The sequence below is a fragment of the Oncorhynchus tshawytscha genome, linkage group LG13 (genome assembly GCF_018296145.1).
Source record: "Oncorhynchus tshawytscha isolate Ot180627B linkage group LG13, Otsh_v2.0, whole genome shotgun sequence".
NCBI classification, from domain to species: domain Eukaryota; kingdom Metazoa; phylum Chordata; class Actinopteri; order Salmoniformes; family Salmonidae; genus Oncorhynchus; species Oncorhynchus tshawytscha.
In genome coordinates, this window is record NC_056441.1 from 20,869,233 (window position 1) to 20,896,104 (window position 26,872).

Genomic DNA, 26,872 nt, shown 5'->3' on the forward strand with positions numbered 1-26,872 from the left:
TTGAACCCCTTCTGAACAGATTCTACAATGCTGTTGTTTTTAATACACACTATTTGTTAATTTAATATAACTGATGTAAGACCCTATTAAAACATGCAACGGGCAAAGAAAACACATTACAGTTAGTTGCTATTCACTTGCAACCATCCCAGACTGATATTTTCATAAATAATGAATGAACTTGCTGGCTATCGTTCAGGAAGATGATTCAATAAAGACCTCTCTATTCCTGGATCTGTCTCTATTCTCTATCTACATTCTACTGACCTCTAACATGCTGCGTGTGCATGTTGTCCATCCACACCAGACGCCATCAGGACACGCAGGTTCAAATATAAAAACGAACTCTGAACCACCTATATTAATTTGGGGACATGTCAAAACGCATGAAACATTCATGGTCATTTAGCTAGCTTGCTTGCTGTTGCTAGTTCATTTGTCCTGGGATATAAACATTGGGTTGTTATTTTACCTGAAATGCACAAGGTCCTCTACTTCGACAATTAATCCTCAGATAAAAAGGTAAACCTAGTTAGTTTCGAGTAATCTCTCCTCCTTCAGGCTTCTTCTTCTTCTTTGGACTTTATATGGTGGTTCGCAACCAACTTTAAGGTGCATTACCACCACCAACTGGACTGGAGTGTGGACCTCAGTTCATCTTTCAATCACCCACGTGGGTATATGCTCCTAAAAACCAATGAGGAGATGGGAGAGGCGGAACTTGCATCAAGCGTAAAAAATAGCTCATGTTCTATTTTAGCACCTGGCTATGCAGACGCTCGTTGACGCACGAGAGCAGTTTGGATGAAATGATTGAATAACATGTATGTGTACATTTATTTTGCAATGCTCACACGTGTAACGCAAGCGGTGTGGTTAGCATGTAACAAGCCTTAAAAATATCTAATATGGGGGCCTGCCAGGTGGCACACCGTTTTAAGGCACTGTTGCAGTGCTGATGCGTCACTACAACCCTGGGTTCGCGTCACAGCCGAGACCCATGAGGCGGTGCAGAATTAATTGGCCCAGCATCGTTCGGGTTAGGGAAGGGTTTGGCTGGCCGGGATCTCCTTGTCTCATTCTGCTCTAGCGACCCCTTGTGGCGGTCCGGGCACCTGCAAGCGGACTTTGTTCGTCAGTTGGGCGGTGTTTCCTCCGACACATTGGTGTGGCTGGCTTCCGGGTTAAGCCAGCAATGTGTCAAGAAGCAGTGCGGCTTGGCAGGGTCGTGTTTCGGTGGAAGCATGACTCTCGACTTTCACTTCTCCCGAGTCCGTAGGGGAATTGCAGCGATGAGACAAGACAAACTACCAATTGGATACCACGAAAGTGGGGTAAAAGTGTAAAAAATTATAAAAGGAATATCTAATATGTCTCTCTAAGGACATTAAACCTGAGTTCATGTTCAAGGGAGGGATAGACAGCATTGGCTTAACACTCGAAGATCTGGATTGCTGATACTCCCAGAACACTGGTATTAAATTCCACACACACTCACACACACCTACCTCTTGCTATCAGTCTGGCGGGCCAGGCTCGTGTCACAGTAATAGGCTGTACAGATGACAAGGCACACAGGAGCCTTGGATGGAGTTATGACCACAGTAAACAAAGCCTTGAAGTGTGGCCCTGCAGAGGAGAATACGAGATACACACACAATCACTGATGATGGATTCACAGCAGCCTTGTAAATTGTTTTGGGTACTCAAAGAATAAACGGTACGACAACAGAAATGCTGTAAGTGACATTGAACATCTCACTGAGTTACAGTATGCCTAGTTCACACAGAGGAGAAAGGAACGAGGCATTCATGGAAATCAATAGGAGACTGAAAAGTGTGGTTGTCCGTTTCCAAAAGTCAAAGAGGATCCTTTCAAAAAGACAGAACAGAGCCGATGTTATCTATCATAATGGTTGCTTTTTAAAGTCACACATCTGTCAGATACAGTATGTAGGGATTGCAGGTGTGTATGTGTGACTGTCTGAACTGTGTGTGTGTGTGTGTACTGCTGCGGCTGTGTGACTAACCAGACCCCAGCTGTTGCAGACGCCACAGCAGCGAGTAAAGCACGCACACACAGAAAGCCTACTGGGAAAGCTATGGGTACTGCTGCTCATCTCCCATAATCCTTTACTCCGCCAACACCACAGCTGCCAAGGATATCCCAGGGGTTGACATGCCCCAGACATCTCTCTCTGTCTCTGATGTTCCGTACAGTACACTACGTTAAGTTAAACTGAACTCCACACAGTACAGATAGGAAGTCAACATCTAAACATATTGTAAATATCACATTTTAAATCTGACAAACAGGAACAGGAAAAAGTAGCTAGACTGTTTTCTATCGAGCATGAACTAATCGATTGGACGACAGCGAAAGAAAAGTGTTGCCGTGTAACTTCAAAACTCTCTCCCCCCCATTCTCTCCCTCTCCCTTTCTCCGAGATGGAGTACCCTACCGTGACACTGAGTGCCCTGCTGGCACACAAGGCCGCCACGCCAACCTGTCCATCCATCACCTAGCAACCCCATCACCCATGGAGACAGAGAAAAGAAGAAGGATGAAATGACAGACTGAACAGACCTTAACCTCTCGTCCACACCAAGAGAGACTGACAAGAGGGATTTCTTCCCAGATCTAGAGAGAGAAAGAGTGAGAAAAATAGAGAAAGAGACAGCCAGTCAGACAGACACATAGCCCTGTCAATACTATGTGATTATACAAGGTGAGAGTTACAGCCAGACAGACACATAGCCCTGTCAATACTATGTGATTATACAAGGTGAGAGTTACAGCCAGACAGACACATAGCCCTGTCAATACTATGTGATTATACAAGGTGAGAGTTACAGCCAGACAGACACATAGCCCTGTCAATACTATGTGATTATACAAGGTGAGAGTTACAGCCAGACAGACACATAGCCCTGTCAATACTATGTGATTATACAAGGTGAGAGTTACAGCCAGACAGTCAGTCAATAAGATGCCTATAGAAGAGAGATGGATCGATGGCCATGAGGTACAAGCTATTCATCACACAATCACTCGACAAGACAAGAACTGCAATTTGCTGGGCCTATTCACAAACAGATTCCCATCTGGAGTGCGCGCTCGCTGGATAAGAGCAACATGGGACAATCTAACAATGGGGTGGGGGCTGTGTGGAGCAGGTTGAGAGACTGACCATGCTGGGAGAAGAGAGCAGCTGAGGGGTGTGGTGGTCTGAGGGGGACATGAATCAGGACATATACTGTAGGCTAAAGGAGTGAGACATTCCAAAACACTCAGCACAGGTCTATAGAGTATAACATAGAACCTGCTTAGTTTTTGAGTTAAAGTTCTTTTTCACAGTTGTGGTTGAAAACCTCCTAAAATACACTGTATATACACAAACACAAAAGTATGTGGACACCCCTTTAAATTAGTGGATTCGTCCATTTCAGCCATTGCTGACAGGTGTACCGAGCACACAGCCATGCAAACTCCAGAGACAAAAAATTGCCAGTAGAATGGTGACTTTCAACGTGGCACCGTCATAGGATGCTACCTTTCCAAAAAGTCAGTTTGTCAACTTTCTGCATTGCTAGAGCTGCCCCGGTCAACTGTAAGTGTTGTTATTGTGAAGTGGAAATGTCTAGGAGTAACAACAGCTCAGCCGCAAAGTGTTAGGACACACAAGCTCACAGAACGGGACCGCCGAGTGCTGAAGTGCGTAGCACATAAACATTGTTCTTCTTCGGGTTACAACGCTCACTAGAGTTGCACACTGCCTCTGGAAGCAACATCAGCACAATAACTGTTTGTCATGAACATCATGAAATGGGTTTCCATGGCCGAGCAGCCGCATACAAGCCTAAGATCACCATGCGCAATGCCAAGCGATGGTTGGAGTGGTGTAAATGCGTTCTCTGGAGTGATGAACCACATTTCACCATCTTACAGTCCAACAGACAAAATTGAGTTTGGAGGATGCCAGGACAACGCTACCTGCCCGAATGCATAGTGTCAACAATGGTCTGGGGCTCTTTTTCATGGTTCAGGTCCCCAGTCAACGCTATCAGCCCAGCTATTTGTTCACCATTTAGTTCCAGTGAAGGGAAATCTTAATGCTACAGCATACAATGACATTCTAGATGATTCTGTGCTTCCAACTTTGTGGCAACAGTTTGGGGAAGGCCCTTGTCTGTTTCAGCATGACAATGCCCCCTTGCACAAATCAAGGACCATACAGAAAATGGTTTGTTGAGATCGGTGTGAAAGAACTTGACTGGCCTGCACAGAGCCCTGACCTCAACCCCATCGAACACCTTTGGGATGAATTGAAATGCGGACTGTGAGCCAGGCCTAATCGGCCAACATCGGTGCCCAAAGCCGGTCCCCGCAGCAATGTTCCAACATCTAGTGGAAAGCCTTACCAGAAGAGTGGAGGCTGTTATAGCAACAAAGCCTGGACCAACTCCATATTAATGCCCATGATTTTGGAATGAGACGTTCGAGGAGCAGGTGTCCACACACACTACATGACCAAATGTATCTCGAAATGGTTGACAGCTTAACTTTAATCCAGCCCTCATCAGCCGCTGTCAGTGTTTTGGTAACATTAAACATTAAAACTGGAGCGGTGTAAAAGAGGACAGAGAGGGGAGCTGCCAAAAAAGGTTTTGCTCATGACATCAACTGAAGTGCCTGGAATCTTACTGATGCTCAGTGTGAGTGTCACAACATCCCTGATGAGTGAAAGCCAGATGAATATGTCCCTTCTACACCCAGAGTGATGGACGGACGGACGCACGCGCACACATGCACACAGTGTGAAATATTACTGGATAGTGTTGTTTCACATACCCAAGCACATATTGCAGAGACAGCAGTGGAGGTCTAAGGTCTCTTGCTGTCCTTATCCAATCAGCATGCAGCAAGTTTGATTACAACTGGATTTCCTCTACTCACTTCCTGTCCAAGTAGTTCCCATTGGATCCTTTCCTGCCATCTTCATCATAACCTTTCTTCCTGAATGATCATGTGTTCCCATACAATAACAGTCCCATTCCCTAACATTCCCATCCCCTATGAACAAAACAAATGCTTTGTCGGATACCTAATCATGAACCTCAACCCTCATACCGTCTCCTCTCTCTCCCGTTTTCTGCTTAATTCTCCTCCCTCGTCTTTCTGTTTCACATCTCCTTTTCATTCCAATAATCTGTGTCTCCTGTTCCGAAAGAAAGAACAGAACATCCTTCCCTATTCCCAGTGTTTAGTCATGCATTGCATTATAGATGATTAAACTACCACCCTTCTCCCTTCTAAAGGCCAGTGAACTTGAAAAGAATGCACAACAACATACTAGAATGCACTCAAATGAACTAGAATGTTGTAAAATCACCATTCTTTCGTTTTGGCCTGAGCTTTCCTCTCCTTTCCTCTTCAGTCGTTCAGTATTCTGAGGAGGTTTTCTGGCCCTGCTTGAGTTCAGAACCTTTTTGTTGCTGCTCACTGCAGCACAGTCCCTTCTTGCTGCGTGCCTCCTCTTTTTCAATATCCCCCTCTCCTCTTTTCTAATCTCTCTTCTTCCAGCACTCCCTCCATCTCTAGTCCTGAGAGATTGCCAGCATTATCACAAGACACACACAGACATCTTTCATTCCACTACATTTCCTGTCCACTCCAAACCCCCCCTCCCCGATGGTTGATGTATGTGTTTGATAAATACATTCCTATATTCTTACATAGTTGGTTAAACGTTAAAAGGGCTTTTGTGACCAAGGACAAATCATTTTTAGGGGGATATTTTTCTAATTGTGAAGAACCTAGCTCACACTCAACTATGGAGAATTGTATCTAGTACTCTTGTTTAACACTAACCATGTTTCCATACAGTTTTTATGCGAGTAAAGTCATATCGTATAAAAATGATGGCAGATGTGATGGCAACAGGAAGATTGTGTAATTGAATAAATGCCAACAGATATTTTGTTCATTTGCCACGGTGGGATGTTTTTGTTTCTGTAAAATTAATTATGCGAGAAATGACGGTGGAAACACCTTTATGCACAAATATTTAAATAATAACCATCATATCGAAATCTATTTTTATTCACGTGATGATATGATGAGTGGTCCTCCCACTACGACTCGGGAAACCATGCAGTTTATTAGGCTACAGATTAAATAAAAGATGAACATCGCAGAATTGTGACAGTGCAAGGTGATGAGCTTGATGCTCCTTCACAATAAATATCGAGGGTCTTATTCTGGTGACATGATGATCGATGATTGGCTGCCGCTTGATACAAATACAAAATATACATACTCTTATCCATAATAATCTCATCGTCTCGATAAGGCTGGGTGATACAGTGCATTCGGAATGTATTCAGACCCCTTAACTTTTTAAAAATGTTCTCACGCTACAGCCTTATTCTAAAATGGATTCAAATGGATTTCCCCTTCAATCTACACACAACACCGCATAATGACAAAGCAAAAACAGGTTTAGACATTTATTTAGATATATATATATATATAGATATATATTTAGATATATTTAGATATAGATATGTATGTATATATATAGATATATATACATATATATATATATACATACACAAAAGAATGAAATATCACGTTTACATAAGTATTCAGACCCTTTACTCAATACTTTGTTGAAGCACCTTTGGCAGTGATTACAGCCTTCAGTCTTCGTGGGTATGACGCTACAAGCTTGGCACACCTGTATTTGGGGAGTTTCAACAATTCTTCTCTACAGATCATCTCAAGCTCTGTCAGGTTGGATGGGGTGTGTTGCCGCACAGCTATTTTCAGGTCTCTCCAGAGATGTTCGATCATGTTCAAGTCCGGGCTCTGGCTGGGCCAATCAAGGACATTCAGAGACTTGTCCCGAAGCCCCTCCTGCGTTATCTTGGCTGTGTGCTTAGGGTTATTGTCCTGTTGGAAGGTGACCCTTCACCCTAGTCTGAGGTCCTGAGCGCTTTAAAGCAGGTTTTCATGAAGGATCTCTGTACTTTGCGCCGTTAATTTTTCCTTTGATCCTGACTAGTCTCCCAGTCCCTGCCACTGAAAAACGTCCCCACAGCATGATGCCGCCACCACCACGCTTCCCCGTAGGGATGGTGCCAGGTTTCCACCAGATGTGACGCTTGGCATTCAGGACAAAGAGTTCAATCTTGGTTTACTAAGGCCAGAGAATGTTGTTTCTCGTGGTCTGAGACCTTTAGGTGCCTTATGGCTAACTCCAAGAAGGCTGTCATGTGCCTTTTACTGAGGAGGGGCTTCCGTCAGGCCACTCTACCATAAAGGCCTGATTGGTGGAGTGCTGCAGAGATGGTTGTCCTTCTGGAAGGTACTCTCATCGCCACAGAAGAACTCTGGAGCTCTGTCAGAGTGACCATCGGGTTCTTGGTCACCTCCCTGACCAAGGCCCTTCACCCTCGTTTGCTCAGTTTGGCCGGGCAGCCAGCTCTGAGAAGAGCGGTTCCAAACGTCTTCCATTTAAGAATGATGGAGGCCACTGTGTTCTTGGGGACTTTCAATGCTGCAGAACTGTTTTGGTACCCTTCCTCAGATCTGTGCCTCAACACAATCCTGTTTTGGAGCTCTACGGACAATTCCTTTGACCTCATGTCTTGGTATTTGCTCTGACATGCACTGTCAACTGTGGGACCTAGACAGGTGTGCGCCTTTCCAAATCATGTTGAATCAACTGAATTTACCATAGTTGGACTCCAATGAAGTTGTAGAACCATCTCAAGGATGATCAATGGAAACAGAATGAACCTGAGCTCGATTTCGAGTCTCATAGCAAAGGGCCTGAATACTTTTGTAAATAAGGTATTTCTGTTTTTGCTTTGTCATTATGAGGTAGTGTGTGTAGATTGATAAAGACATATTTTAAATGAAATTTAGAATAAGGCGGTAATGTAACAAAATATGGAAAAAGTGAAGGGGTCTGAATACTTTTCGAATGCAGTGTATATAAAATATTTTTTCTTTTGTCCGCTTGTTCTCATGTTGCAATTTGTCTCGTCTCCTTCGCTCCTCTGTGCTGTGTGCACCTTCCCATTTACACCAGAGATCTGTATATAATGATGAGATGCACGTCTCCGCCCTAACAATGGGAGTCGTTGTCCCAAAGGCTGTGAGGCAGGCGACAAGTTTAGGTCCAAAATAAGCCCATAGCAATGCATTGGCCTTATTTTGAACAGATTATAGCGCTTTGCTTCTTCTTCTATGGTTTACACACACACACCAAGCCCCTCCCCCTGCCTCTCACGCCAACAAAGTTGAGAGATCACATCTTCCTCGCTGACAAGCGGTTTCAACTCGTAATTTGGATTTGAGGTTTGGTCCAACAGAACAGGTCATATACACACCACAACACATGGATACATTATTTTACTGTAATAGACAAGAAGTTCACTTTTTTTAATGACAGCCGTTTTATGTCGCAACTACTCAAATTGCGTGCAGAGCAGACACGATTAAAACAAGAGCATTACTGAACATTGACTCTGGAAAATTGAGATACTGCTAGCAGCATTTTAGCCAAAGACTGTTAAACTAGCTATATAGTCTGTGTTTTATAAATGTGCAATAAGCATAAAGCACAACTATATAAGGAACTGGAAACTCGTTCTCATTCTGAGAAATAAGGTAGGCCACTTGATTTCAACATCTGAACAAAGTGGACAGGCTAGCATGCTGTTCAAACAGTTGGAGACGGACAGAAGGGTGTGTTCATACCAATTCAACTGTTCTACCTTGTTAGCTAGCAAATAGATCCAAGTTGGCTACAATATAAAGATTAGCCGGCTAATCTCTAGCACGTGGGCTTGAGATTGTTGATGAGACCCGTGTTCATTTTCCATATCCTAACGCCTGCTACAAGAAGTTATTAGTCAATGTGCATTATGCATGCTTCTATTTACATTTTTAACAAAAAGGGGCATTTCCAGACACACTTGAAAGCCAGATCAAAGATTATTGCAAAAAAATAAATAATTTAAATATTAGTAGGTCTTATGGTTGTGAAAGGCTAATATTTAGCCTAGGTGTAACTTTACAAGCCCTTAATTCATTAGATTATTGCTGACTTTTTGAAATGTTGTGTACTTTACCCTTAGTTGTACAACAATGCTTATTTAGAGAATAAAATCAATCTGATACAGTACCAGTCAAAAGTTGACACACCTACTCATTCCAGGATTTTCCTTTATTTTTACAATTTTCTACATTGTAGAATAATAGTGAAGATATCAATACTATGAAATAATACATATGGAATCATGTATTAACCAAAAAAAAGTGTTATCCAAATCAAAATATATTTTATATTGGAGATTATTCAAAGTAGCCACCTTTTGCTTTGATGACAGCTTTGCACACTTGGAATTCTCCAACCAGCATCACCAGGAATGCTTTCCCAACTGTCTTGGAGTTCCCACATATGCTGAGCACTTGTTGGCTGCTTTTCCTTCACTCTGCGGTCCGACTCATCGCAAACCATCTTAATTGGTTTGAGGTTGGGTGATTGTGGAGGCCAGGTCATCTGATGTACCACTCCATCACTCTCCTTCTTGGTCAAATAGCCCTTACACAGCTTGGAGGTGTGTTGGGTCATTGTCCTGTTGAAAAACAAATGATAGTCCCACTGAGTGCAAACCAGATGTGATGGCATATCACTGCAGAATGCTGTGGTAGACATGCTGGTTAAGTGTGCCTTGAATTCTAAATAAATCAGACAGTGTCACCAGCAAAGCACCGCCACACCTCCTCCTCCATGCTTTACGGTGGGAACCACACATGCGGAGATCATCCGTTCACCTACTCTGCATCTTACAAAGACACAGTGGTTGGAACCAAAAATCTCAAATTTAGACCCCATCAGACCAAAGGACAGATTTCCACCAGGTCTAATGTTCATTGCTCATGTTTCTTGGCCCAAGCATCTCTCTTCTTATTGGTGTCCTTTACTATTGGTTTCTTTGCAGCAATTCAACCATGAAGGCCTGATTCATGCAGCCTCCTCTGAAGAGTTGATGTTGAGATGTGTCTCTTACTTGAACTCTGTGAAGCATTTATTTGGGCTGCAATTTCTGAGGCTGGTAACTCTAATGAACTTATCCTCTGCATCAGAGGTAACTCTACATGATTTCATGTGTTATTTTTGATTTTTAGTTTTGATGTCTCACTATTATTTTACAATGTAGAAAATAGCAAAAATAAAGAAAAACCCTGTAATAAGTAGGTGTCCAAACTTTTGACTGGTACTGTATATTGTGAATCTCCCATAAATTAGAAAAAAAAATAGAGATTTTTTTTTTTTATGCAATATCGCCCAGCCATGCATGCATTTGCCCTCTCTCAATTCAATTCAATTCAAGGGCTTTATTGGCATGGGAAACATATGTTAACATTGCCAAAGCAAGTGAAGTAGATAATAAACAAAAGTGAAATAAACAATAAAAATTAACAGTAAACATTACATTCACAGAAGTTCCAAAAGAATAAAGACATTTGAAATGTAATTGTCAATATACAGTGTTGTAATAATGTGCAAATAGTTTAAGTACAAAAGGGAAAATAAATAAACATAAATATGGGTTGTATTTACAATGGTATTTGTTATTCACTGGTTGCCCTTTTCTTGTGGCAACAGGTCACAAATCTTGCTGCTGTGATGGCACACTGTGGTATTTCACCCAGTAGATATGGGAGTTTATCAAAGTTGGGTTTGTTTTCGAATTATTTGCGGATCTGTGTAATCTGAGGGAAATGTGTATCTCTAATATGGTCAAACATTTGGCAGGAGGTTAGGAAGTGCAGCTCAGTTTCCACCTCATTTTGTGGGCAGTGTGCACATAGCCTGTCTTCTCTTGAGAGCCAGGTCTGTTTGTGTTTGTGAACAGAGCCCAAGGACCAGCTTGCTTAGGAGGCTCTTCTCCAGGTTCATCTCTCTGTTCTCTATCATGCTACAGATGGTGGTGTAGATGAGGCTGGGTCTAGTCATGTCATGGATGGTGGTGTAGATGATGCTGGGTCTAGTCATGTCATGGATGGTGCTGTAGATGATGCTGGGTCTAGTCATGTCATGGATGGTGTTGTAGATGAGGCTGGGTCTAGTCAGACTATAGATTTTGGTGTAGATGAGGCTGGGTCTAGTCATGTCATGGATGGTGGTGTAGATGATGCTGGGTCTAGTCATGTCATGGATGGTGCTGTAGATGATGCTGGGTCTAGTCATGTCATGGATGGTGGTGTAGATGAGTCTGGGTCTAGTCAGACTATAGATTTTGGTGTAGATGAGGCTGGGTCTAGTCATGTCATGGATGGTGGTGTAGATGAGGCTGGGTCTAGTCATGTTATTGAAGGTGGTGTAGATGAGGCTGGGTCTAGTGATGTCATGGATGGTGGTGTAGATGAGGCTGGGTCTAGTCATGTTATTGAAGGTGGTGTAGATGAGGCTGGGTCTAGTCATGTCATGGATGGTGGTGTAGATGAGGCTGGGTCTAGTGATGTCATGGATGGTGGTGTAGATGAGGCTGGGTCTAGTCATGTTATGGAAGGTGGTGTAGATGAGGCTGGGTCTAGTCATGTCATGGATGCTGGTGTAGATGAGGCTGAGTCTAGTCAGGTTATGCTAGTGGATGAGGAGAGTATAGTGGGGAAGGGTAAGAGACTAGGGGGGTGGAGGAGGGTGTCAAGCGGAAGAGGAAAACGGAGAAGAAAGGAGGTATGAGGGGAGAGGCTGGTGTGGTCAAAGGCACCAAATAACCTTTGTCTGGTGCTGGGGGGGGGGCAACTAGAGAGGAAAGGCAGGTGGTCAGGATGGGACATGAGGAGGCTTTCTTTTCAGACTCCTCCTCAATTGCTCCAAAGCTGACAGCCAGTCAGGCAGAGGGGTCAAAGTATATAGTGAGTGAACTGTCAAGGTACCTGGAAGAGACTAAAGGGAAAAAGGTTAACATTTAAGCTTTTTTGTGATCCGGGAAAGTTTGTTAGATCAGCACAACATGCTATGAAAAATGAGGGGCATGGTGTCCTCTCACCCAGGAAACGTTTTAGGTTGAGGAAGTGGGTCACGACCGTAGGTAAAGGTCTACCTTCAGACACTGTTTAGATGTATAGTTTCTTTCTGGCACTGGCGCTTTTTGAGCTTTGCTATTGGTCTCTTTCTTTGCTGGCTTTTCTCCTACTTTTTATGGAGACTCTTTGGGTCGGCTCGCTCAATATAAATGGCGCCAGAGCTGCGGGAAAGAGGAGTGTGTTGGGTGAATATGTAAAACCCCAAAAAGTACAGGTGTTGTTTCTGTCGGAGACGCATATTAATGTGCTGAATAAAGTAGATTGAGGGCTCTGGTGGAAAGGGGAAAGTGTGCTGAGCCATGGAACAAATGTTAGTGCAGGGGTGGCAATCCTTTTTGTACCGGGTCTGGTGGTAAAAATGTGCTCCTCAAAAGAGTTGTGAATGGGTAGACCGCTTGTAGTAGAATCAGAAATTAACAACCGTGGTTTTGTCCTTATAAATGTGTATGCGCCTAACACAGAGAGAGAGAGAGGGGGTTCTGTTTGGGTGTCTTAAACAGGAACTCTCACAGGTAGCGCCTGAGAAGACGCTGGTGGTCGGCGAGGGCTGGAACTGTACAATGGATTTTACGTAAGACAGAAATGGGTAGGAGCCTCATTCAGGCTCAGTGGTGTTAAGGGACATCATTAAATCAGTTTGACCTAATGGATGTTTGGAGAACTATACATCCCAACACAAGATACATGGGTGAAGGATTTTGAGGCTAGGGTGAGTGCAACCCGACTTGATCGATTTTACATGTCCAGGAATCAGAGCAATAGGCTGTTGGACGCCACCATTCTCCCAGTGGGTTTTTCAGATCACTACATAACCATGGCTCGGCTGTCTATTTCACCAGGGCCTTGGCAGGCATCCTATTGGAAGTTTAATGTAAAGCTCTTACAAGATGCCACTTTTTGCTCAGGTTTCCAGACCTTTTGGGAAAGGTGGGGGCAGCAAAGAGAGGAGTATGAGTCTCGGAGTCAATTTTGGGATATGTGAAGTCTAAATTCTGCTTTTCTGTCAACAGTATACAGCTCTCATCCTCAGAGGCTAGGAGAGTATTGGGGGAACTAGAGCGTTGTATTAGTGAGGTAGAGGTAGAGATGGTGGGGCAAGGCAATGTAGGCCTCCAGACTAATTTAGCTGAATTACGTAGGGACCTTGGTAGTTTTTTCCAGGTTAAAGCAAAGGGGGCACTTGTAAGAGCTAAGTTCTCTATGCTCAAGGAGATGGATGCTCCCAGTTCCTTCTTCTTTGGTTTGGAAAGACAGAGCGGTGAAGCCAAGGGTATGCATTGTCTACGTCTGTCTGATGGGCGGGTGACCTCTGTGGTGGGTGAGATGCGGGAGCGGACTGTGGAGTTTTATACTGAGTTGTATAGGGCAGAAGTGTGTGATCCTATGTGTGCTCAGGTTTTGTTTGCAGAACTCCCTAAGCTCTCTCTGGCACAGAGGGATGAAATGGACATTCCTCTGTTGTCCCATGAACCGGCAGAGGCCATAACCCAGATGTCCCCCAGCCGTGTACCGGGAGTCGATGGAGTCCCAGTGGAGTGGAGTCTTATAAAACAATTCTGGAAAATAATTGGACTGGACTTCTTTTGCGCGAGTGCTTCGGGATAGGAGAGTTGCCGATGAGCTGTCGTCAGGAGGCTCTGACTCTCCTATCCAAGAAAGGGGACTTATGTGAACTTAAGAACTGGAGGTTCAAGGTCCTCACTAACAGACTGAAATCCCATCTGGACTCTATAGTATACAAGGACCAGACATCTTGTGTACTGGGACGTTCAATCACAGACAACTTGTTCTTTCAATCAGGGAAGGGTTGGAAATGTCAAGAGTTTCTAATGTGAACTTTGAACTGGTCTCTTTAGACCAAGATAAGGCTTTTGATAGAGTGAACCATGAGTATCTGTTTAATGTGATGTTTGTGTTTGGGGAAAAGTTTTTGGCCTGTGTGAAGATGTTGTATGGTCAAGGTGGGAGGGGCCTCAGTAGGCCAGCCTGGGTGAATAGTGTATATCAGGGCAGTTATATACACTAGCCATTGAGCATTTTTTGGGAGACTGCAGGGAGCGTGCTGGACAGGGATGAGTGTGTTGATAGGCATTGCAGTGTCAGCGTATCCAGATGACGTTTCTGTGATGGTTAGGGATGGTCAGAATATGCAGGCACTAGAGACCAGTCTGAAGGTGTACGAGGGAGCTTTGTCAGCTAAGCTAAACTGGGGCAAGAGCAAAGCTCTGTTATGTGGGGCATGGAGGGATAGGGCCCCCCTCTGCTTCCAGGGGGTTTGCAGTGGGGTTGTGAAGGGCTAAACATTTTGGGGGTGTAACTGGGCTCGGAGAGGTGGGTCAGAAAGAACTGTGAGGGGCTGTCACAGGCAGTGGTGTCAAGACTGGCCAGCTGGAGGTGGCTCCTGTCCCAAGTGTCATATAGAGGGAGGGTGCTGATATTCAACAACCTGGAAGTATCTTCCCTGTGGCTTAAACTGGCTGTCCTCAACCCCCCTGCCGGTCTGCTCGCAGACCTGCAAAGCAAGCAGGTGGATTTTTTCTGGTCAGACCATCACTGGCTGAGGGCGGCAGTGTTGTACATGTCCGTACATGAAGGAGTACAGGGCCTGGTGGAACTGGAGAGCAGGGTGGCTGCATTCCGACTAAAGGCGGTGCAGAGACTGCTGTTCCATACCGATGTCGGCTGGAGGGAACCAGCTTGCACGCTGCTGAGGAGAGCTGGCGGATTAGAGTTGGACCAGCAGCTGTTCCTCATGAAGCTGAAGAGGCTGAGTACAGCAGGTCTCTCTGATTTTTACTCTGCAGTACGGAGGGTCTGACAGCTGCTAAGGCCCACATGAGAAGAGGGTGTGGAGACAGGCTCCTCCCACACCCAGAGCCCTATCTTCCACAACCCAGCCATCCCTTTGAGATCGGTTCAGTTGGCCACCCTGCAGAGGCAACTGATGGCAGCGGGTTTACAAACGCTGGGTGACCTCCGGCTGCTGGGGGAGGAGGGGTGGAAAACCCCAGAAGTCCTGGCACAACAAACAGGAATAACGTATCTTAGGCTGCTGGAGAGATTCCTGGAGGAGGTCCAGGAGGCACTGTCTGAGCTGGTAAGGGGGCTGTTTGAGCAGCCAAAGGGGGAGAGGCCACCACTGTAGGTGACGGCAGAGACTGGAGACTGGCAAGGGGGTCTGGAGGACTTTAACACTCTGAGCCTGGGGGAGTTTTAAGGGGTGGGAGGTAAAGCCCTCTACAACCTCTGTGTCAAGGTAAGGAACATTAAGAGCCTAACAGGAGTGAAGGCACATCAGTGGCAGGGGGTATGTGGGGCGGAGAGTATGGTGGGTTTTAGATGGAGGGGGCTCTACAAACTCTCAGTACCAAAGAGGTCAGGAGACCTCCAGTGGAGGGTTCTACATGGAGCCCTGGCCACTAACAGCTGGTTGGCACAAGTCGACCTGGGATTCAGACAGGGGTGTACTTTCTGTGTCATGGGTGAATCTGTGACTCATGTGTTTTCTGTGTGCGTTCTGTTGGAACGTCTGTGTGAGATGCTGAGGGTGGAGTTTACTGTTGGGATGTTTATAATGGGATACAGGTATTAGAATAAGGAAATGGCCAAATGTGTGTTGTTGAGTTTTCTGTTTGCTCAGGCAAAGTTGGCTATTTGGCTAACAAGGAGGAACAGGGTCAAAGGTGGGGGATAACAGACCCTTTACTATTATTTAATGGTATGATCTCTGTGCACCTTAGGGTAGAATTTGAGTTCTATAGAATGATAAAAAGTATGGAGATGTTTCAGGAGATATGGTGTGTCGGGCGGGGAGGGGGGCTCTGTCCAGCTGGGGAAGATGGGTTGGCTAGAAGTAGTGAGGTTTTGGTTATTGTGATTTCTGGTGTTATGTATCATGGGATAGAGGGCAAGGAGAGCATGCAGTACAGGGGATATTAGTTTTTTTTAAAGGGGGGTGGGTGGGGTGACGTTTTAATGAAATGAGGATGTATCATTAAAGAAAGTCAAAAAGTCACACCCCCCCTCCCATGGCCATCTCCTCTATGAGTGGCAGATTGGAGAGGAACGAGAACGTCAGTAAACAAACACATAGGGCTCATTGAGTAAATCCGTGGCTGGGTTGTTTGCCAAAGCGGACAATCTGTAAATATGCTTCCCCGTTGTCCTCTTTGGCAAACGGCCAGCCACAGATTTACTCAATGAGCCCTATGTCTTTGGAGAGTGAGGAGAAGAGAGTAAATTCCCTTGATGGCTAACATCAGTAAACAATCTGCCCAGTGAAGGGAGGGAGGTGGATAATCCCTTGCTGTCCTTCTCATGTTACTGCTGCACTTTGAGGGGAAACAGATATATGAACACTCTCTCTGGTGAAATGGGCTCTGTATTACTACTGTATTACCAGATGAATTATTAATATGAAGGCTCTCTCTCACACACCGTACAACACTACATACAGTAACCAGACAGTTGACCCAGGGGTGATCCCTTCCAAGTCTTCCTGTTTCTGCTCACATTAAATAGAACATAAAGATATGTTAGAGATTATTTTTTAAATACATTGCATTCGGGAGGTATTCAGACCCCTTACCTCTTTTCCACATTGTTACATTACAATCTTATTCTAAAATGTATTAAATTAATAGTTTTCCTCAATCTACACACAATACCCCATAGTAACAAAGCGAAAACAGGTTTTTAGACATTTTTGCTAATTAAATTAAAAACAGAAATACATTATTTACACAAGTATTCAGACCCTTTGCTATGAGACTCAAAATTGAGATGTTTCTACAACTTGATTGGAGTCCACCTGTGGAAAATTCAATTGATTGGACAAGATTTGGAAAGGCACACACCTGTCTAGGTCCCACAGTTCACAGTGCATGTCAGAGCAAATACCAAGACATGAGGTCGAAGGAATTGTCATAGAGCTCCGAGACAGGATTGTGTCAAGGCACAGATCTGGGGAAGGGTACCAAAAAATGTCTGCAGCATTGAAGGTCCCCAAGAACACAGTGACCTCAATAATTCTTAAATGACAGAAGTTAGGAATCGCCAAGACTCTTCCTAGAACTGGCCGCCCAGCCAAACTGAGCAATCGGGAGAGAAGGGCCTTGGTCAGGGAGGTGACCAAGAACCCAATGGACACTCTGACAAAGCTCCAGAGTTCCTCTGTGGAGATGGGAGAACCTTCCAGAAGGACAACCATCTCTGCAGCACTCCACCAATCAGGGCTTTATGGTAGAGTGGCCAAACGGAAGCCACTCTTCAGTAAAAGGCACATGACAGCCTGCTTGGAGTTTGCCAAAACGAACCTAAAGGACTCTGACCATGAGAAACAAGATTGAACTCTTTGTCCTGAATGCCAAGCATCACGTCTGGTGGAAACCTGGCACCATCCCTACGATGAAGCATAATGGGGGCAGCATCATGCTGTGGGGATGTTTTTTACCGGCAGGGACTGGGAGACTAGCCAACAGGACAACGACCCTAAGCACACAGCCAAGACAACACAGGAGTGACTTGGGGACAAGTTTCTGAATGTCCTTGAGTGGCCCAGCCAGAGCCCGGACTTGAACCCGATCTAACATCTCTGGAGAGACCTGTGCAGCGACGCTCCCCATCCAACCTGACAGAGCTTGAGAGGATCAGCAGAGAAAAATGGGAGAAACTCCCCAAATACAGGTGTGCCAAGCTTGTAGTGTCATACCCAAGAAGACTTGATGCTGTAATCACCACTAAATGTGCTTCAACAAAGTACTGAGTAAAGGGTCTGAATGCTTATGTAAATGTAATCCGTTTTATACACACACACACACATTTGCAGAAATGTCTAAAAACATATTTTGCGGTGTCATTATGTGGTATTGTGTGTAGATTGATGAGGAAAAAACCATTTAACCCATGTTAGAATAAGGCTGTACCGTAACAATATGTGGAAAAGGTCAAGGGGTCTGAATACTTTGCGAATGCACTGTATGACTCTGATACAGGCAGTTTGTTGCTCCAGACCAGACTCGCCTCAAATCAGATCATTCCTGGACAACCAGGTGAGGTACACTGTTGCCCATATCATATCATTGATTTTTCATCAATGATATCGAGCTTCTTGATTTAGTGTTTGATATTGAGCCTGAGTGCTTCTAAGGTCCAACTATAAAAAGATGTGGACTAGCATGTCCACTGTCCACTGAATAGCACTGCCTAACTGAACTGGGACTGGGGTTGAGAGAGGGCCTGTGTTACATGTTGTTTTCCTACGTTTTCTATTAATATGCCCCAGCTAGATAACAAAGCCGTTTCCCAGCCAGGCCACCCATTAGGAAGAGGAAGAGGGAGGTCCCCCTTAATTGTGAAAAGTACAAAAGCTATGTGGTGTGGTGCACTGTGGGTAATTAGGAGGATAAATATCCATGTCCCCGTCCCTCCGCCCACCCAAGACTACCGATAGACAGGACACCAGATACTGCTGATTGGGAAGTTTCCAGAAAGAAGGAGAGTGGGGAGAGAAGAGGGGAGGTGAAGAGGGGAGGTAAAGAGAGGGAGGAGGTAGATAAGGTCTTTCTCAGACTGGATGATGCCCCCTCTCTGCCAGGAGCCTCCACCTTCCGTTCGATGCGAGGCCACTTGACAGGTCATCACATTTCTCCTCTGATTGCAATCAGTGAAAAAAACAACACAGTAAGCAAAACCTGCACTGCAACGCATGTTATCAGACATCTGACTCTGCCCACTATGTATCTAATGTACAAATACAGTAAAACAAACTACAACTGCATACCAGAAACATGAGAAACATCTGAACATGTTTCTATAGACCATCTGCATAGTTCTCAGATCATATAGCTGGGAGAAAAGGCTATAAACAAGACCAGTCCCTCTTATCAATAGACAAGCCTATTAACAGGCCCATTGCTCCTCGGGGACCATAGGCCCTTGATTTCTCTCCTCCTGACATACAAACAGACAAATGGTTGTTTGTGTTTATCATCGTGTGTATTTTGGTTGTTGAGTCCGATGCAACAGGTCTTCAGGGTACTCCCTGATGAAGGCCATGCAGCCGAAACGCCTCAGAGTTTTTAAACTTTGTTTCCATTGAACATGCCATACAAATAAAGGCATTTTCATTCATATATGAGTGCCTTGGTCCTCCTTTCTTTTTGATGGCCAATTTACCCTTTTACCAAAGAGCAGCTTCTGTCTACCAGAACCTACTATTGTGTACCTTAACAGCTTCTGTCTACCAGAACCTACTATTATGTACCTTAACAGCTTCTGTCTACCAGAACCTACTATTGTGTACCTTAGCAGCTTCTGTCTACCAGAACCTACTATTGTGTACCTTAACAGCTTCTGTCTACCAGAACCTACTATTGTGTACCTTAACAGCTTCTGTCTACCAGAACCTACTATTATGTACCTTAACAGCTTCTGTCTACCAGAACCTACTATTATGTACCTTAACAGCTTCTGTCTACCAGAACCTACTATTATGTACCTTAACAGCTTCTGTCTACCAGAACCTACTATTATGTACCTTAACAGCTTCTGTCTACCAGAACCTACTATTGTGTACCTTAACAGCTTCTGTCTACCAGAACCTACTATTGTGTACCTTAGCAGCTTCTGTCTACCAGAACCTACTATTGTGTACCTTAACAGCTTCTGTCTACCAGAACCTACTATTGTGTACCTTAACAGCTTCTGTCTACCAGAACCTACTATTGTGTACCTTAACAGCTTCTGTCTACCAGAACCTACTATTGTGTACCTTAACAGCTTCTGTCTACCAGAACCTACTATTGTGTACCTTAGCAGCTTCTGTCTACCAGAACCTACTATTGTGTACCTTAGCAGCTTGTCTAACAGAACCTACTATTGTGTACCTTAGCAGCTTCTGTCTACCAGAACCTACTATTGTGTACCTTAGCAGCTTCTGTCTACCAGAACCTACTATTGTGTACCTTAGCAGCTTCTGTCTACCAGAACCTACTATTGTGTACCTTAGCAGCTTCTGTCTACCAGAACCTACTATTGTGTACCTTAACAGCTTCTGTCTACCAGAACCTACTATTGTGTACCTTAACAGCTTCTGTCTACCAGAACCTACTATTGTGTACCTTAGCAGCTTCTGTCTACCAGAACCTACTATTGTGTACCTTAGCAGCTTGTCTAACAGAACCTACTATTGTGTAGCTTAACAGCTTCTGTCTACCAGAACCTACTATTGTGTAGCTTAACAGCTTCTGTCTACCAGAACCTACTATTGTGTACCTTAGCAGATTCTGTCTACCAGAACCTACTATTGTGTACCTTAGCAGCTTCTGTCTACCAGAACCTACTATTGTGTACCTTAGCAGATTCTGTCTACCAGAACCTACTATTGTGTACCTTAGCAGCTTCTGTCTACCAGAACCTACTATTGTGTACCTTAACAGCGCTTCCCTTCCTTATTTTTTTCCTACAAGTCCTCCAGGGATGTTGGGTGGTGTGTTGCTGTTGAATGAAGCTCCTGTTTCTCATCAACACATGACCATAAGACACAAACTGACACTATGTGAGACCTGATTTAAAAACACATTAATAATGCCTTCCTCTACAGGAAGTATTAACACTACACCATTTTTTACAGGGCCACCTAGTCAGACGGTGGCAGAGCTTCAGTGTGTGTGTATGAGCGCGTTGGTTTGTCTCTCTCTCCCAGTCTCCCTGCAATGTTGTTATCCAGTGGAGTGTGAGATGAGGTTCTTCCCTCTGTCTGTGTCACATCACACAGAAACAGCAGCAGCAACACACTCTGCGCACACACACAGTACTCTTCTGTCTTGTTCTATCCTATCAGATTCCATACTGCAGGCAGCAGCCACAGCAACAACCAGCCCAGCCACCTCAGGTCACAGCACAGCAAGTCATCTCCAAAAGGACCAATCAATCCTTGACGCCCACCCTCAAGCTGGAGTCAACTACGTAACTCTATGTTAGCGTCACATCCACCCCAGTGGTAGCGTCACATCCCCCCCAGTGGTAGCGTCACATCCCCCAGTGGTAGCGTCACATCCCCCAGTGGTAGTGTCACATCCCCCCAGTGGTAGCGTCACATCCCCCTCAGTGGTAGCGTCACATCCCCCTCAGTGGTAGCGTCACATCCCCTCAGTGGTAGCGTCACATCCCCTCAGTGGTAGCGTTACATCCCCCAGTGGTAGCGTCACATCCCCCAGTGGTAGCGTCACATCCCCCAGTGGTAGCGTCACATCCCCCAGTGGTAGTGTCACATCCCCCAGTGGTAGAGTCACATCCCCCTCAGTGGTAGCATCACATCCCCCTCAGTGGTAGCGTCACATCCCCCTCAGTGGTAGCGTCACATCCCCCTCAGTGGTAGCGTCACATCCCCCAGTGGTAGCGTCACATCCCCCAGTGGTAGCGTCACATCCCCCAGTGGTAGCGTCACATCCCCCAGTGGTAGCGTCACATCCCCCTCAGTGGTAGCGTCACATCCCCCTCAGTGGTAGCGTCACATCCCCCTCAGTGGTAGCGTCACATCCCCCTCAGTGGTAGCGTCACATCCCCCCGTGGTAGCGTCACATCCCCCCAGTGGTAGCGTCACATCCCCCACAGTGGTAGCGTCACATCCCCCAGTGGTAGCGTCACATCCCCCAGTGGTAGCGTCACATCCCCCAGTGGTAGCGTCACATCCCCCCAGTGGTAGCGTCACATCCCCCCAGTGGTAGCGTCACATCCCCCCAGTGGTAGCGTCACATCCCCCAGTGGTAGCGTCACATCCCCCCAGTGGTAGCGTCACATCCCCCAGTGGTAGCGTCACATCCCCCAGTGCGTATGGGGCAAAATAATGACCTTTAACTGGTTGCACACAGCTTTGTTTCCCCCAGTCTCATCAGGTCTGTACTAATGACAGTAGGGGAACGCATGATAAGTGTCAAATTATCCACAATCCTGAGGGAGACTTCTGATTTCCCATCACCGCTATGGCACTTCCATTTAATCACATCGGCAGTGTCTACTTTGAAAGGGCCAGTCGCCAGGCGATACTTGGGAAATGTCTACCTGAGCAGTGCAGCAGCAGAGACGCAACGCAGGCTTCCCAACAACAGGACAACTATCAGACACAAGCCTTAACCTCCCTCCTCCCTGTTATCCTGAGAAAATTGCTAAGGGCCCCCCGGTTGATAACAGTGTGTGTTGGACAGGCAAGATCAGACACGCCGTGATGTGAACTGTGTCTGGAGTCTGGACAAACACGTCTGGCAGTAGTTATCGTACACTACATGGAAAGGTATGTGGACACCTGCTCGTCGAACATCTCATTCCAAAATGATGGCCATTAATATGAAGTTGGTATCCCATTTGCTGCTATAACAGCCTCCACTCTTCTGGGAAGGCTTTCCACTAGATGTTGGAACATTCCTGCGGGGACTTGCTTCCATTCAGGCACAAGAGTATTAGTGGGGTTGGACACTGATGTTGGGCGATTAGGCCTGGCTCGCAGTCGGTGTTCCAATTCATCCCAAAGGTGTTCGATGGGGTTGAGGTCAAGGCTCTGTGCAGGCCAGTCAAGTTCTTCCACACCGATCTCATCAAACCATTTCTGTATGGACCATTGTGCATTGTCATGCTGAAACAGGAAAGGGCCTTCCCCAATCTGTTGCCACAAAGTTCGAAGCACAGACTTGTCTAGAATGTCATTGTATGCTGTAGAGTTAAGATTTGGAACTAAGGGGCCTAGCCCAAACCATGAAAAACAGCCCCGGACCATTATTCCTCCTCCAAACTTTACAGTTGGCGCTATGGAGTCAGGAAGGTAACGTTCTCCTGGCATCCGCCAAACCCAGATTTGTCCTTCTGACTGCTAGATGGTGAAGAGTGATTCATCACTCCAGAGAATGCATTTCCACTGCTCCAGAGTACAATGGCGGTGAGCTTTACACCACTCCAGCCAACGCTTGGTATTGCGCATGGTGATCTTAGTCTTGTATGCGGCTGCTCGGCCATGGAAACTCATTTCATGACGCTCCCGACGAACAGTTCTTGTGCTGACGTTCCTTCCAGAGGCAGTTTGGAACTCTGTAGTGAGTGTTGCAACAGCGGACAGACGATCTTTAACCACTACAGCACTCGGCGGTCCCGTTCTGTGAGCTTGTGTGGCCTACCACTTCGCAGCTGAGCTGTTGTTACTCCAAGAAGTTTCCACTTCACAATAACAGCAATTACAGTTGACGAGTAGCTCTAGACGAACTGACTTGTTGGAGAAGGTAGAATCCTATGACAGTGCCCCGTTGAAAGTAACTGAGCTCTTCAGTAAGGCCATTCTACTGCGAATGTTTGTTTCTGGAGATTGCATAGCTGTGTGCTCGATTTTAAACGCCTGTCAGAAACATGTGTGGCTGAAACAGCCGAACTAGAGGTCGACCGATTAATCGGAATGGACGATTTTTTTGTTTTAATTTACACCTTTATTTAACTAGGCTAGTCAGTTAAGAACACATTCTTATTTTCAATGACGGCCTAGGAATGGTGGGTTAACTGCCTCGTTCAGGGGCAGAACGACAGATTTTCACCTTGTCAGCTCGGGGGATCCAATCTTGCAACCTTACAATACTAAAGTGCCTATAAGAACATCCAATAGTCAAAGGTTAATGAAATACAAATGGTATAGAGGGAAATAGTCCTATAATTCCTATAATAACTACAACCTAAAACTTCTTACCTGGGAACATGTTCTCATGTTCTGAGCATGGAACTTAAACGTTAGCTTTCTTACATGGCACATATTGCACTTTTACTTTCTTCTCCAACACTTTGTTTTTGCATTATTTAAACCAAATTGAACATGTTTCATTATTTATTTGAGGCTAAATTAATTTTATTGATGTATTATATTAAGTTAAAATAAGTGTTCATTCAGTATTGTTGTAATTGTCATTATTACAAATAAATAAATAAAAATCGGCCCGATTAATCGGTATCTGCTTTTTTGGTCCTCCAATAATCGGTATCGGCGTTGAAAAATCATAATCGGTCGACCTCTAAGCCGAACCCAGTTATTTGAATGCGTGTCCACATACATTTGGCTAGGTAGTGTAGGTGCTAAACCTGAGAAAAGGAATTCAGACAATGGTGATCCAACATTCCAAAGACTGGAATACAATGACAGTCCAAGAGTGACATGTTTTAAAGGCGTTGCCTACCTGACAACCAGATGTCTATAATATGTCTCTGTGTATTGCTTCAATTGGCTTTTAAAGTGCACACCTAAATTGTTGAGGAAAAAGGGTGTAGCTAGCCTTCTATGTTACCTGGTGTTCACTTCCCTGTACCCTGCTGTGGCCTTTACCCACGCCACACTACCCTCACTGATGTTTTCAAAGTGTTGCACAGAGCTAAATTCCAAATGGCACCCTATTCCCTAATAGTATACTAGGGGCCTGGTCAAAAGTAGTGCACTATATACGGAATAAGATGCCATTTGAAACTCATCCCAGGAGACTATTGCAGACATGTCATGACATCCCAATGAATCATCAGAACCAGAAAAATGACACTTTCTCATGACGCACTGACTTACTCCCTGTCATAATCTACTGTGATTTAATAGGAAACCAAACAACCACAGCAAAACAAAACCTGATCTAATGAGTGAAGTTGGAGCAGGGTAAACACGGACAGGATAACCACGTCAATCATAGGGTTTTGCAGATTTGAATCACACAGTAACATGATCAAGGAAGCTGGAAGCTGTTTGTCTTGTTCAGTGGGTCACAGAATAACTAATCCTCTATTATAAATCATTATTCAAATCGATTAATGGGTATTCTGCAATGCAGCCAGATAGGTGGATTCCCCGTTTTGAATATTACGGCCAGGACATTTCCTTATCTGATTAGGTAATGAATAGTACAGTTAGGTTCAGATCCTGGGTGAATTTGGTGTTATTGAGTTTTTCCAGCATCAATTCGTATTAGTGGATATTAAAGTGCATCAACACATTTTCCCACCACCAGGAATGTCAATGTAATGGAATGACCTTTAAGAAATGTACCTGTCTGTTGAAAATTGTGTCTCTTCAGTTGTTCTTGTTCCAATCATTGCCTCTACTAACAGGCTCTGAAGGCCATGGCAACAAGTGCTCTAACAATGTTCATGTCCAAATAGAAAATCAATTTGACCAGGGTCAATAGCAGTAAGGAGAATCTAAAGATCACCAACAATGGTCTGACGAGGAGAGATCAATACCTTCCTTTTATTAGCATTTACTCTCTCTCATTCTTTTTCTCTGTATTTATCTTCATTTTTCATCCCTCTCTTAATATGTCTGTCCTTGGCTTCGATACATCTCGCTATCCCCCCCCCCCGTTTCTGCCATGACATCTTCATAAAAAGGTGTACAAGTTTCAGGTGAAACACACGGACAGTACTAAACTATAATAAGAAAGCATTTACAGTTTCTGGTGAGTGAATTGTTAATTCCATTGCTATTGGAGAAATTAAGAATAATGGAAATGGTTTTGTAGCCTAAACTAAATTCAATAATTTAGGCTTGCAGGGGGGAAAGGAATGAGAGTTCTCTGAAGATAGAGAGGATTTTGAAGCCTGGAAATTAGAGTAGGTGAGGCGAAGCACAAAGTGAAAGTTTTAGTGCCAACAAAGCCCTTTTCACTATAACCACAGTTGTCAAACACCCTGCTGACAGAGGCTTGCTGACAGTGTGACTGTGGCTGAGGGAGAAGAATGGCTCTGATGTGGCTCAAGAGTACTTCCTGTTTCCTAGTCTACTTTATTGAGCCTGTGTGATCAGAATCTACATCTCATATAAACATCCCTGTGGTTAACAGAACAAACCTGGCTAAACCATTAGCATCCCAACACATACACACACACACACACACACACATCCCTGTGATAACAGAACAAACCTGGCTAAACCATTAGCATCCCAACACACACACACACACTGACGCATGCATGCACAGACACACAAACACTTATAACCAGGGGCCCGTAGCAATTTTCACAATTTCACTCTCAGCCCCTGAGGTAAACCAGTTTAATGTTCAAAGGTGTCAAATGGAGCATGTTGAAGTAATTGCCTCTCAGAGTGTCAGAGTGGAGAACCAGACACCTCACTGTTTACATCCGAATGATGGTAACAAACACTTTTCAAGCTTTCTGAAGTGGATAATCAAGCATGTGTGAGATAGATATACATTAGCCTAGATCAGTAAAGCCTATTTAAATAAATCAGACAATAATCATGTTATATGTTTATGGCATCCCTATCACTAGCTATCAGTATAATCAAGGTTGAGAAGCCCAGTGGGTGAAGTGCAGACAACTTCACACATGGTCTCTAATCCCAGCTGTAGAAACACTTGGACAACGGAAGTGTGCTCCTGTCACTCAGAAGGTGTAAACAAAAAGCTTCCATCTCTCCAAAGTCCTCATAGTTCCCCGTGTTTTAGAAGGACGTAGTTGTGTTGGTTCCCCGTGTTTTAGAAGAACGTAGTTGTGTTGGTTCCCCGTGTTTTAGAAGAACGTAGTTGTGTTGGTTCCCCGTGTTTTAGAAGAACGTAGTTGTGTTGGTTCCCCGTGTTTTAGAAGAACGTAGTTGTGTTGGTTCCCCGTGTTTTAGAAGAACGTAGTTGTGTTGGTTCCCGTGTTTTAGAAGGACGTAGTTGTGTTGGTTCCCGTGTTTTAGAAGAACGTAGTTGTGTTGGTTCCCGTGTTTTAGAAGAACGTAGTTGTGTT

General features: G+C 44.7%; 1 protein-coding gene across 4 annotated transcripts in view; it reads right to left on the bottom strand.

Annotated features, from left to right (window-relative positions):
• pag1 (phosphoprotein membrane anchor with glycosphingolipid microdomains 1) overlaps positions 1-26,872 on the bottom strand; it is a 91,671-nt gene that overhangs the window by 60,283 nt on the left and 4,516 nt on the right. For 2 of the 4 annotated variants that reach the window (XM_024441054.2, XM_024441053.2), the window contains exon 2: positions 1,509-1,629. The exons of the other annotated variants lie outside the window; for them this stretch is intronic. The gene's annotated coding sequence lies outside the window, so the exon portion shown is untranslated. The remainder of the gene's footprint in view (positions 1-1,508; positions 1,630-26,872) is intronic. 4 annotated transcript variants of the gene reach the window in all.